Genomic DNA, 13,916 nt, shown 5'->3' with positions numbered 1-13,916 from the left:
AATCAATAGTTGTGATATAATATAATAGCCAGACATGGTAATAATTTCAGCTTGAGTCTGCAGGATTTAGACTTGGATACATTGCCAAAAAAGAAAAAAAAGTGTATGTTATGGGACATGTGGGCAACCTGTGAGCATCCTGTATGTAATTTGCCAGCAGTAAGTGTATGGCATGTACTGTTTCTAATGAATTAGTGTGTGGCATGCATCTAGTGTGTGTTGTATGCGTTTAAGGTTTCAGTTTATGGCATGATGACAGCATTTGTCCAGTACGTCTGGTTTGAGCGTATTGTAAGAATTGTATCTGTGCAGTATGTGTCTAGCATATGTATCTATGAAGAACAGGAGCAGGGTGAGTGTATACATTGAATTGAAGAGGAGACTGCTCAGTTGACCTTGTGATAATATTCACAAGAGAAAGTTCCCCTAAAACGAATCAGATCTATAATACATGTCTGTTAATGCTTAAAGCAAATGTACCATTCCGTACATAACTTTTTTTTTTTTTTTTATATCATCTGGTCAGCACTGGCACAGGGATCCCAGTGGCTTGATCCTTTTTTCAAAACAGTTCCTGGTTGCCATCCTGGGTGCTGTTCTCTTCTCATGCCCTGGCCGGTCTCTATGCACTGTAGGAGGGCCCAGCATTTATTAGAATCCACAGGGCCTTGTCACAGAGGGGAGGGGATATCGTCAAAGGCAAAAAACAGCCAATGTTGCAAGACAACTGTAATTATTAATGGTCATGATTAGAGATGAGTGAATCACCATCTAAATGAAGCAAAGCCCTTCATTTGATCAGCAAGTAGCTTTTTAGCTGCCTGGCTTTCAACTCTGTTCCACTCTCTGCCGCTCCACTCTGCATGTTGGGGAAAATCTGGATCCAGTCCTGGGAATCTGGGAGAAGTTTTCCAGGACTGGATTCAGCTTTCTGAGCACCCAGGGAGGAGCAGCAGGGAGTGGAACTGAGTTGAAAGGTATGTGGCTGATAAGTCGCTTGTCGATCGAACAAAGTGCTTTGCTTCATTTAGATGGGCAATTTGCTTATCTTTAGTCATGATAATTGACAACTGCTATTGTTTTGGAACAACAGCCATTATTTGCCTTTATTATTCGATGTGGGAATGTTGCCTTAGGGTGTTTTCATGTTTTTTAGCCCTAAAATGTTGTGCAAAAGTTGTGTCAGAAAACTGAGAGGCAGGAGACAGTACAAGACAGTGAGCCCTGAAGCTAGACCCACCCACTGTCCCTGCCTATTTGCCACGGATGGCCCTAAACAGTCACGGACAACCACAGAGACAGTCCCTACTCTGTATATGTGCAACACAAACACAGACAGACAAACACAATAAAGAGAAGTAAACAAGCTAAGTCAGCAACAACGGGCAGCGAGGTACAAAATCAGAAAGAGAATGGATAGTTGGCGATCAGGCAGGAGGTCAGGTAACAGGCAGAATAACAGCAAGGGAGGCTAGGGCAGGGAGCGGTGGGATAGAGACAAGGGGAGCTGGGACTAGTATACACTAATAGCCATCAAGGAATAATTGGCTCTGCTTTCATTTATGAGGATCAAGAGCCCAGTCCTGCTCCCCATTGGATCTGATCCTCAAAGTCCCAGACAGGCAGAGGCATATGTCAGTAAAACAAACACTGCTCAGCTGAAGCAATCAAGGCTAGCAGTGAGCAGAGTAACTTCTGCATTGCCAGGAGGCTGAAAGGAAAGTTGGTGTGTCAGACAAAAGGTTAAAACAGGCTCAGTTCCCACCAGGCTTACTGTACATTCCTGACATGTCTGAAGAATGCCTAGACATTATTGTTGGCCATACAGTACATTTCCCTGTGTAAAAAAGGAAGTGCAGCAGACAAGAATAAAAGCAAAGCGACTGTTTGTGTTGTCCTATCTGCACATTATTATAAACATGCAATAAGCTCTAGTATACTTGACCAATGCTTGCATTGGACACAATGGGCAAGATTTATAAATGCTGTATCCCTGGCCTATGCCAGGGAGAAGGCACAAGGCGTACAGCTGTGGCTCCTGCTCTCCTGATGGGCAGGAAGGGGGGCGTGGCAAGGGAGGGAGGAGGCATGGCTTCAACCCGGGCAAGATTTACCAAGATTTATGCCTGCCCACATGGGTTTAAATCATGGCAGAAATCTACAGCTGCTCCTGAGTGTATGGCAGGTGCAGGTCAGGCTGGTTTCACTAAGGCCGGTTTCATTTAATGGCAAATAGTTGCCGTTTTTTTAAAACAACAGCTGTTTTGAAATAACAGATGGTATTTGCCATTCAATGATGATCCATTTAACTTTAACAGTGTGGGAACATAGCCTTTCAGTGTTTTTAATCCACTCCTGGTTTTGTTTGCAAAATACTGACCAAAATACTTAGCAAAAATATTGTGTGGAAACATAGCCTTAGGGAAACAAATTATTTCATGTTTTTTATGTATGTTACAAATAATTTTGTAATTTTACTCTTTGTGCTAAGGGAAATTCTCATTTGATTTTACATGCACTCTAACAGTTTACTCTAATATTCTGAGTATTCGGTTCCTGTTATATTCACAGAAGAGAAATGATAATGGGAAACCAGTAAAATATGGCATTTGCCCCACAGATGTGTGAATTTAAGATAACCATTTCTTGAAGGGACAGCACATTAAACACTCACTGCATGCTTGCTGGTTTTTTAATCAATACAGATATCCACAAGAAACTGAACCTGGCAGATACCCTTCAGCTGCAATGTGATAAAATGCTTTAGGCATTTTCTAGTATAATATTCTTCTAGTAAATAACACTGGACTTAAATATTAATGCAGTATAGGTCATGCTAAGGGAAAGTTCATGGGTAATATACTTAAAATATTGTATGTAAAGTAGTGGAAACCCAAGGAGGTGATCTTGTATTTGACATGTACTATCTCTTGTACGTGTTAATACATTTAGGCTATGTCCACACAATGTAAAAATAAGTGAAAATAACGGACGTTGTTGCAAAACAACGGCTTTTTTTAATGTTTGAGTTCATTAAATATTTGCATGTTTTTACATTGTGTGAACATAGTTGTAATGGATGGTCCAAGCATGAGGAGGTGGATCCCCTGGATGCGCTTTGTTTCAGGAAAATCCCAGGTGGGTATCCTCAGAGAAGGACCTCGGTGACCACCAACCGAAGAACTGAAGAACTGCTGGAGTCCGGGACTAGGTGCCCTATGAACAATTGAAGAAAGAAAGCTGGACACTGTAATACAGCGCACACCACTAAATCAAAAGATATACAAAGTTTATTAGGACAAACACAAAAAACACCACAAAAAGCAACAATAAAATCAATTAAAAAACCACAAAGGTATATGAAAAACTAGGCAGGAGGACAATATACTCTCCTACTTTACCAAGGAAACAAACATATTAGTAATGCTCCACATGATTAAATATAAAATTCATAGAGTGCATAAGAATGGCCGGCAACATGAAAGGAAAACAAACCTTTAAATACAACGCAATATACCATATAAAGGATCCAAAGTGCTATAGTGCAAGTGAATAAATAAGTCATATGATTATTGTAAACACCAATATGAACCACTAATATAACAAACAATGCCCAACCATATATGCCACATAGAATAAATTACATAGGAGCAGAAACCCTGGTACAGACCCAACGCGTGTCGTCACACACAGTGACTTCGTCAGGGGTCTAGGTGCCCTTCCTCTGTGGTAGAAGTGCAGGATGTACGTTAGAACGTTAGGATATAGTTCAGACTGAAACCGAGTTGGAACTGAGAATGGACTACAATCAAAATAGCGAGAAGATCACTAGGAAGTGATGGATAGTCAGGGGGCACAGACATAGTTTCTGAGTGACAAACAACAACAAATAAACAATGAGGTGAGGAGGTGGAGACTAAATATACCCTCAGGAGAACACGTCAGAAAACTTAAGAGCCTGGACAGGCACAAGTGGACAAACAAAACTGCCAGAGAACATGCAGGCTGCGGGAGAGGGAGATGATCAAACAGCATTGTAACCCAGAACAGGTAATAAACATGGCCGCGTGCCGTTACAATAGTCTTAAGCTGGAATCAGGCATAGAATTTAAAAACCAGAACCAAAACCGGAAGTGGATTCAAATGGAATGGAATTATAAAGGGATGACTTTTATTTCTTTACCCTTTTGGATCCACTTTTGGTTTTGGCACAAAAACTGCAGTGGCAGTGTTGCAGAAAAAAAAAAACCCCTGCTGTGTGTGTTTCCAGCCTTACAGCCTGCAGATAAGGAATACCAGAAATAGTTTTCATTTTCTAAACGATTAAGTCTGTGAACAAATATATTCATACAATCATATTATCATAAAGAAATTATACTTTGACTCTATGTAAACTTTTTCTGTGTTAATAGATGCCTCAGTTGTAAATTTTTATGTATTATTATTGTTGTATATTTTTGTTTTCAAACCTAATAATGATTATTAATGAAGCTCCCTCCTCTCCTAACATATATTTCCTCCCTCCTGCAATCAGGTGAAAACATATTTTTATTACCTCTTGCGCTGTATGCTAGTCTTGCCTAACTAGGCATCTGGGCAGTCCTTCTTTCCTCACGAGTCATGGACCATGGGCTGTACCATGCTGTAATCACACTTTGGTCAGACATGTGCAGTACAGTAGCATGCAATCCTTGATGTACTGCCCATGTCAGAACATTGAAGAATGCATGGGACCGCCTTTGGCTGTGTTCACACAAAGAGACTATGGGGGAGATTTATCAAACATGGTGTAAAGAAGAACTGTCTCAGTTGCCCCTAGCAACCAATCAGATTCCACTTTTCATTTTCCAAAGAGTCTAAGAGGAATAAAAAGTGGAACCTGATTGGTTGCTAGGGGCAACTGAGCCAGTTCTACTTTAAACCAGTTTGATAAATCTACCCAAAGTGTATAAATATGGAATAAATGGTAGACTAAACACTAGAATTACCAGTGTCAAATAGATATTTATTCAGTGAGTATGTTTATATACTGTATATACAGTATAAAGAGAGGATTTGGCCTCTCCACTAGTCATCCATAGCTTCTCCATGACTAGCAGAGAAGCCAAATCCTCTGTTTAAGCAACAGCCCGGATAATCAGTCAACCTAAGAGTGCACATTGCACACTGATGCACTGATTCACATAACATAGTCCAAGCAAAAAACATCTTCTGTGACATATCCCTTCCTATAGAAGTGACTGCACAACCAAACCAATTAGACTGCCTCTCCTGTTTAGGAATATGGATAGTTTCTGCTTGGCACAGGGGACACTCTATCTTAGCAGCTCTTTAGAGTTAGGCAGGGTGTAATAGCTACTCCTATCCTGGGCGAACACCCTCCTCAAACTATCTTGCTTAATGTTCAGTTTTACAGATGCTATTGTTTTTTCACTGTGTTGTGTGTTGTTTTAGTTGTTCACACACAGTTTTTCTTTTTTCATCGTCCTTTCTCCGTCTTTACTATTAAATTCAATGGACTTTTTAATTAAAGACACATACAAAGGTCAATTAGTCCCCCTAAACTAGAAAAATGTACCAGCAGCTGTTATTACACTGACAAACGGCCAATCCTCAAAATAATGGATGCAATTTTGGACTCAAAATGACGGGCGTCATTTTAAAAATTATAAATGGACAAGAAAAAATGTTGTGGGAACATAGCCTTTTTGTGATGTATGTTAGCTATTGCAATGGGACTCATGCATAACATCAGGAAATTTAAGGCCATAACTGTTATTACTGTCCAAACACAGCCAACTGCTGGAGCTAACCAAAGATGTTTTACTTGAACAGCAGTAATAATAATAATTAAGAAAAAAAAAAAAAGTAAAACATAAAATTGTTGAAACCTATGCTTATGCTATAAAATAAGCAGTCATCATACAACAGAAATCTAACCTTATTCCAAGAATTTAAGGGGATTTCTAGGCACATATTATTATTATTATTATTATTATTATTATTTTATTTTTTAATGTTATATGTCTCCCAATATTTGCTAAACATGGCGGGCAAGATGGCAGCCGCATATGTTAGCTTACAGTAGTCTCTCTTGTGCCCCGTCTAATCACCAGCAAACTACCCCCTCACCCCTTATATAAGGTGATTGGCTTCCTGGAGGTGGACAGTGGGCTGTATGTGTATTGGGCAGGATAGAGCAGGATTGCAGCAGGTAGTTAGTGCAGAGCAGGGAGAGAAATACAGAAATATAGGGACAGAGAGGAGAGGATAGAGGAGATTATGGTTAGATTGCGGGTGGTGTTCTGTGGCAGCAGGGAAGCTAGTGTGCAGTATCACAAGTTACCAGGTGCTGCTTTTGTGCATTATACCAAGTCACAGGGCGCTGGTTGTGTGCATTATTCCAAGTTAATGGGTGCTGGTTTGGCATAAGACCAAGTCAATGGGTGCTGGCTGGGCATTAGACCAAATCAATGGGTGCTGGCTGGGCATTAGACCAAGCCAATGGGTGTTGGCTGGGTATTATACCCAGTCAATGGGTGTACATTATACCACATCAATGGGTGCCAACGGGTGTACATTATACCAAGTCAATGGGTATTGTGAAAAAATTCCTATTATCATTCAGTGGGTGCTGTGAATTGAGTGTCCATTGAAACCAGTCTGTGGGTTCGGTACTTGAAGTAAACCAGTGTTTCTACTCAGTGTAGTTCCTGCTTTGCCAGAGTACTGGATAGTCGGGTTGTGTAAACACATGTGACAAAAATAGTTAAAACCAAAAACACATTCAAATCCCCATCACAAATCTTCAAACCTCTATACAATAAATTATTCAACCCCTTCCATTCCCAGTGGACTCCCCCACCCCCCAATTTGGTAAAATATGTGGCCTGTCCCATCTATTGACTCCCTCATTAAACATTCAAGTGTGAATGCAAAATAAAAACACACAAGGTAACCTATATTTCAGCAACAAATTGCTGCTGGTAGTAGCTTTAGAAGTTTGTTTTATTACAGTTAGAGGACATAATCTTCCGTGATTTATACCCCAGGACAAAACATTTCTATAGCCTTATACCACTGAAGAAACCATGAGAGCCATTAAAAACTCACAAAATAAGTACACTTTGTGTGACATCGAACTATCCTGGTGATATTGTAAAAACTGCAAGAACATTAATCAGCCAGTCACCATGCCTATCTGTACAAATGGAACATGAATACTACTGTGAGCTCAGGTTCACATGGTAGACTGTATGATGTTCCTCAATGCAGTCTCCATGACTTTAGGAATGGGGATGATGTCATTTATACCGTAATCGTTGCGGCTGACCAACAGAGTATCTACCTCAAATGGTACCAGAAATTGGCAGACATCAAACATCATCCGCCAATGGGTGACCTGGAAATTGCAGTTTTGCGCGAATACGGTGATCTCTGTTCGTACAGCCGATCTGACATGTGAAGGGAAGAGTTACACTACGTTGGCACAAAGTAGATCAGCTGATGTTGTTACATACCTAGAACTTTTTGACATAAACATGATGTTGACTGTAATAGAAAATGCATCCACTTAAAGGGGAAGTCTGGTGGATTTTTTTCTTTCAGATCAGCTGGTGTCAAAACGTTATAGATTTGTAATTTCCTTCTGATTCACAATCTCAAGTCTTCGAGTACTTATCAGCTGCTGTATGTCCAGCAGGAAGTGGTGGATTATTTCCAGTCTGACAAAGTGCTTATAGTTTTGCTACCAGATGTAGTATTCACTTGACTGTGGTAACTGGTAAGTATGATTAAGTAGTAATAATTTTTCAATTAGCAATTTCCAACAGTTTTGATAACTAGGTACACCACATCTTTATTGCATCAGTTATCTTTGTCAGTTCCTCACAATATTGAATGGACTGTATATACTCAACCACCCTTCCATTACAATGGGGACAGTGGGGGTCTGGCAATTATGCACTTACAGTATCATCTTTTCTGTAAATAAGTGATAAATGTTGATTTTGGGACAACCATTTTAAATGCATGTTTTGTCCTAGATTAAACCTGTGATGACTGCATGATGATAATTAGCGAGCTGCAGATCTGGTCCTTGTGCCTGCAGCCCATTAATTTATGTGGATAGAAATGACAGGTCTGCACGCTATAGTAATGGCATATACTATACAACATATATATATATATATATATATATATATATTTGGCAACACTATATAAAGGACAACTAGTTGATTAATTAAAAAAGAAAAATTACATGAAAATGTTTTCAAATTACAGAACATTTTTCCATAGACCCCTTAACCCCTTAGCGTCCCATCAAATATCTGGTACGTCTGACGCGGGGGGAGTTCAGAGAGGGGTCCCGCCGGGACCCCACTCTGAACGGCGCAGCTCCCGGCTGGGATCTGCAGCCGGGCAGTGCCTCTATTAGCCGGCGTGGGTCCAGTTGCCGCGCCGGCTAATTAAGCATTTCAATACAGCTGTCAAACCTGACAGCTGCAATGAAATGCTTTATTACTCACGTCCCTTGTGTCTAGGGGAACGGATATCTCCCCCCCCCCCCCGCTATGCGATCCCGGAGGGGAGATCTGTTCTTCTGCCCGTGCCGGGCCTCAGTGTCGCAATGACGCTGATCCCGGCTCGGCAATAGATTGCTGTGGCCTGCAGCAGGCCAAAGCAGTCTATCACCGATCTAATGGATCTTTGCTGTGTATATACACAGCATTGATCTCTATGAGAGATCAGTGCTGTGGTTATACAAGTCCCCCAGAAGGACTTCTAGATAATGTAAAAAGAAAAGTATATATTTTATTAAGTATATATTAATAAAAAATCCTCTCCCCTAATAAAAGTCCAAATCACCCCCCTTTTCCCATTTTATAAATATAAATAAATAAACAAACATGTTTTGTATTGCCGTGTGCGTAATCGCCCGAACTATTAAATTATTATATTCCTGATCTCGTACGGTAAACGGCGTAAGCGCAAAAAATCCCAAAGTGCAAGATTGCGCATTTTTGGTCGCATCAAATCCAGAAAAAAATTTAATAAAAAGTGATCAAAAAGTCGCACATATGCAAGTAAGGTACCGATTGAAAGTACAGATCATGGCGCAAAAAATGACACCTCAAACAGCGCCATAGCCCAAAGGATAAAAGCGCTATAAGCCTGGGAATAAAGCGATTTTAAGGAACACATATTTGTTAAAAATGGTTTGAATTTTTTAAAAGACATCAAATAAAATAAAAATTATAAATGTTACATATTGTTGTAATTGTACTGATGTGAGGAACATAGATAATATGTCAGTTTTACCATACGGCGTAAATTCAAAACTCCCTGAAATCAAAACAAATTCCTTTTTTTTCAATTTGACAGCGCAAACGATTTTTTCCAGTTTTGCAGCATATGTTATGGAAAAATTATGCCTGTCATTGCAAAGTACAATTGGTTTTGCAAAAAATAAGGGCTCATATGGGCCTTTAGGTGAAAAAATGCAAGCGCTATGGCCTTTTAAACATAAAGTGGAAAAAGCAAAAGTGCAAAAACTAAAATTGGCTTTGACCTTAAGGGGTTAATGACGGTCCAAAACACCCCAACCATGAAAAGATTAAACACTGTTTTAGTACAAGAAATTATTATGGTAAATGATATTACGAATCCTTTTAGTAGTTTTATACAAAACTTAACTTTAATTTATGTTTCAACCACTTATTTCAAAAGGTGTGTCTTTAAGGTTCAGCATCAGCGTGAATGCTTGTTTCCAGAGCAACAATTTCTCTAGAGATTCCTTTATTTTCCTCACAGATATGGCACGGAACTGTGATAATTTTGCCGATACTATACGCCTCAACCCTCTTGACAGGATGATGATTGTGCAAAGCAGGCAGATGACTGCAGACCAACTATATATGTACTGTATATATACAGACACCTGGTAAACTACTGTATATAGGTTCCCCTCATGTCACTAATATAAGGCTACATGTAGTGCAGCCCACGACCGTGGCCCACACTACGAATGTGCAACTGCAGTGCTCCATGCTTCACAGAGCACTACATTCACACTTCAATACCCTAGCGATTCGTGCCTTAAAATGTGGTCGACATTATAAACACATCCTTTTTTTGCGGCACAGTTCGCGCTACAGTATACACATACGGACGTGTGGATGGGGCCATCAAATAACATTAGTTTTATGTGTGAATGTAGCCTAACTTTTAACGTGTGAATGTAGCCTAACTTTGACCTGTCAAGGTCACTGTCAACCTGTTGAACTTTTCATAATATCCATCTGGGCTTCCATAATATAGAAGATTGCTTTTCTTCTCTGGTACAAAATATCAAAGAGGTGTTCCCAAGCTCCTGAAGTGCTGAGGGCTGTATTACCTCTGTCTGGTATCCCTATCCCTCTAGCACTGAGCCCTGCTGGGATTTTTAAGTGAGTTATTAGCCTGGTGATCAGCTGATCTAATTGGGTCTGGTTTCAGAAACCTTGGTGATAACAATTGATTTTGGCTGCGATTGACTAGACATTTCTCCTGTGGAAGCTGAATGACCAACCATGTAATATATTGACTGGCTGGGGTTCCTACAATTAATACCTCTTTGTTAGCAGCTTTAGCCTCTGGTTAATAGAGGGGGCTTCAAGTGGAAGATGCCACTTCTATAACATCTACCTGACACACACAACAAGCCGTTACATGTAAATGTTTGAGTGACAGTACATAGCCCTGAAAAGATTAGCAAAGCGAAAAATTGAATAGGATGCATATACAGTATAATGAATTTACTAAAGGCTAAATCTAATAACACAAAGTCATACTTTGAACCTAGTATGGTGAAACATTAGAGAAACATTATTAATATTAGAAACTGAAGGAATAGTCGATGCCGGGAGGGGACGTCTAGTATATAGTACAGAACTCTCTACAGAACATTCGCATGCTGGATCCTTCACCTCATAATTTGTATTTTTGCTTCTGATCCTTATATATTGAATGCTGATGTCACAGCTTGAGGGTGGAAAACAACATGTTATTTTATAATGTGTTGTACAGATTCCAATTTAAGATAGCTAACATTGCTAACAAGACATTGACCACATTATTTAACCCCTTAACTCTGCAACCATTTTTGGCATTTCAGGAAAACTATCAGCAGGTAGAGATGAGTGAGAAATGAAATATTAAAAAGCTCAAAATTCTATTAGAATAGACAGGGATGTTCGACTATTCAATCGAATATTTAACCCCATTCAAGTTTATGAGAGAAAAATGCTTGTTTCTTGGAAACCTAAATTCGACCACTTGGAGGTCACCAAGTCCTCAATGACACCTCAGAAAATGATGTAAACACCTCTGGAATGCAACTGGGACAGCAGGGGGAGCATGCCTACCACTATCACAGCCTACCAACAATACACTCCAAACACAAAATAACCTTTCACGACTGGAGCTGTAGATCCACTGTACCACCACTAGCGATAACATAAGCCATACCAGGGAGCAGAGTCTAGGGCTGCTGGTCTTCATCAGTGCCCACTGCAAGGCGAAATTGACTTGCTTGCAAGTGGCGGTGGGCGAGGTGCAGCTGGAGACACATAGGCAGGCAGGAATGCAACAGAACTCACGGCTGGTACCACAGGCAGCAGGACTGATGGCAGGAACCACGGGTAGGAATCACGGAACGCTGGAACCACACACTAAGGAAGCATGTAGAGGCTCCAACACTAGGGTCAGGGGCAGGCTGGGAAGATGCAGAAAGAGAGGAGAGGGGGCGGCCACGGCACGGGATACAGCAAGGGGCAGGGGACGTTGTCGCGTCCATGACAACCTCTATGTAAAGTGGGGGGGAAAAACACAAGAAACCTTGTTTCCTCTACCTTCTTTCCTCTACATTAGTATGGACAGAAAGCCAAATTGTAAGTAAAAGAAACATTTTCATACACACCTTTAAATCATGTTGCCTATGACAACCACAGATGGCATAGACAAGGAGAAAATGAAACACCACCCACCGCTAACTGTCATTGTGTGTGTGTGTGATGTGGTCAGACCTATCCTCTTTAAATGTTGAAAGTCATCTGGCACTTCCAGACGCCCTTCATCACACATAATATATCTAAATTTTTACGTATTCCAGCCGGTGCTACTGTACATAAGAGGTGTTTTCTTATTTTTTTAAACCTGGCGCAGAGCCAAATAAAATACTGTGACTGTTGTTATCACACAGGAACTAGGCCAAGCCTGCCGTACACTGTACATATATGAAATTCTACGTATGCCAGCCGGCAGTAAGAGGTGTTTTTTTTTTCTTTTTAACAGGCACAGAGCACAATAAATTGTCCTGCAAAAATTTTAATGTAGGACAAAATAGACAGACACAGGTCTATGCAGGAGAATTCTAAGCTGTGTGTTTAACTTTCAAATTTGCTGCTCGTCTATATACTGTATATGCTGTGCTGTGTAGTAGCCCTAAGAAAGGCTTTTGGGGTCTTACCTGCCTACAATCTGATAAGATGCTCATTGTCCCTACTGCAATCTCTTTATCCCACACTACCTGCAACACTGCAAGACTGTAGGAGCAAATAGATTAACTGCAGCCAATAGAAACATAGAAGATTGCAGACAGAAAAAGACCACTTGGTCCATCTAGTCTGCTCTTTTAGTATTTACTTTCATATTATCTCAGGATAGATATATTTTTGTTATATCATTTATAATAGATTTACTTACCACATCTGCTAAAAGTTTGTTCCAAGCATCTACTACTCTTTCAAGTAATATTTTCTAATGTTGTTACTGATCTTTTCCCTTACTATTGTCTGACTGTGTCCCCTTGTTCCTGTCAATGATAAAAAGCTAGCCAGATGCACATGAGTATAGCCCAACTATCACCTAACATCTTTTGTTTGGGAAAGCAAGGGTCACCACATATGCTTATTCAATTGAAGGTAAGAAAAACTGGTATGAGACAATAGCTTACTATGCTCTCTTCATGCTCTGTTAATGGATTTCTTCTAGCTCACAGTTAAGGCTGCAGAGACAATAGAACATCAAACAAAAGAATAGAGCTGCAACACTTGATGTTGGGACTGTAAGTATGAGAGAAGAGAACTAGGAGGTGGACAGTGCAAAGTAGCTGATGCCCTTGTATAATATAATCCCCCTTATACAATATAACTATTGTATAAAGGCACTTTTGCCTCTCCATTACAGGGATTATCCGGGATTAGAAAAACATAGTTGTTTTCTACCAAAAACAGTACCACACTTGTTGTCCTCAGGTTGTATGTGGTATTACCATTCCATTCACTTCAATGGAAACAAACTGCAATACTACAAACCAGCTGTGAACTGCACTTCTCTGCCTATAGTTGCTGTACACTGTTAGGGTCATTTGTATTCTTGTGTTGGTGAGATTATCACTGTTGACTCTTTTTAAATGGCCATTCAATAAAGAATCAATATTTATTCACCTCCCAGGGTTTACATGTCCTTTGGATGCTTATTTATGTTGGAAGGGTTGACCACAAATTTTACTTAGGGATTTTATTTTCATGTGCATGAAGAATTCAATAGACATTTATAGTCACAAAGCATATAAAATCTTTAAATTGAAAAGAGTCCTGCTGTTTACAACATATAATGTCTTGTCAGTGTTAACATTATTGGACATAATAGGTGGGTATTCTGACATTCTTCTACTGGAAATAAATGCCATACTGAAATACACATGCTATGTGAGTCAAGTGCAAATTATTGTTCATCTGTACCCTGTAGTATGCATATGTTAACATACTGCGAAGCGTCAAGAGAAGAGTTTAGTGTTGGCTTTTGTCACACAACTGTGGCAAAGGAAACACTATGGGGGAGATTTATAAAACTGGTGTAAAGTAGAATTGTCT

This window comes from Dendropsophus ebraccatus, chromosome 1, assembly GCF_027789765.1.
Source record: "Dendropsophus ebraccatus isolate aDenEbr1 chromosome 1, aDenEbr1.pat, whole genome shotgun sequence".
NCBI lineage: Eukaryota > Metazoa > Chordata > Amphibia > Anura > Hylidae > Dendropsophus > Dendropsophus ebraccatus.
Note: the sequence above shows the minus strand (reverse complement) of the source record.